Source organism: Piliocolobus tephrosceles, chromosome 5 (assembly GCF_002776525.5).
Source record: "Piliocolobus tephrosceles isolate RC106 chromosome 5, ASM277652v3, whole genome shotgun sequence".
Taxonomy (NCBI): Eukaryota; Metazoa; Chordata; class Mammalia; order Primates; family Cercopithecidae; genus Piliocolobus; species Piliocolobus tephrosceles.
The window spans coordinates 126120788-126121820 of record NC_045438.1 but is presented as its reverse complement, the minus strand read 5'-3'; positions in this window follow the sequence as shown (position 1 = coordinate 126121820).

The following is a 1033-nucleotide window of genomic DNA, read 5'->3' as shown; positions in this document are numbered from 1 at the left end:
AAAAAAAAAAAAAAAAAAAAAAAAAAAAAAAAAAAAGAACAAACCAAGGCCACGTGCGATGGCTCATGCCTGTAATCCCAGCACTTTGGGAGGCCAAGGCAAGTGGACCACTTGAGGTCAGGAGTTCAAGACAAGCCTGGCCAACATGGTGAAACCCTATCTCTATTAAAAATACAAATAAATAAATAAATAAATAGCTGGGCACAGTGGCAGGCACCTGTAATCCCAGCTATACTTCCAGAGGCTGGCTGAGGCATGAGAACTGCTTGAACCCAGGAGGCAGAGTTGCAGTGAGCTGAGATCACACCACTGTACTCCAGCCTGGGCGACAGAGCAAGACTCCATCTCAAAAAAAAAAAAAAAGAGAGAGAACAAACCAATCTTGTCATCAAATTCCTGTCCACCTAATACCAAAAAGGGTTTCATGATCAGAATATGAGGCCTGTGAGCACTTGGTGGCAAGTGGGTCAAATCTCTAATCCAGAATCTCCTTTCTTCCCTTATGTGCATTGATTCCCCTACACCAGACTCACCACCCACACACTCCTCTTTAACGTCTCCAAATCGCTATGTAAATCAGAGGAGTATTCTCCACAGGCAGAGGAGGTGTGAGAACTAAGCAATGAGATGTGAGTTTTCCCATCCAACAGTCACCTTAGAAAACAAAGCACTTATTCCATTGCTCAGCTCAAGTCTGGACTCCAACTGGGAGTGACTTCCAAAGCCAGGTCCTGAGCCATATGGGGAAACATTCTTGTTATACTATTGTCACACAGCATTTTGGGTCAAAAACAATATTACCCAAAGTGATCACTCTTCTAATGGCCAATGTTGGCTTCTAATAGCTTTGGATTATCAAAGGATTTCAACTCTTTATCATCAAGGACATTGAAAAGAATTGCTGCCATATTTGAAGTTGTTTCATTTTGTTTTGCTTTTTCCAAAAGAGGGTGTTCAGACAACCACAGGAATAATATCTCCTACGGAAAAAAAAAAATCGGAAGACGATTGTCCTGCAGTAAATAGGATGTAG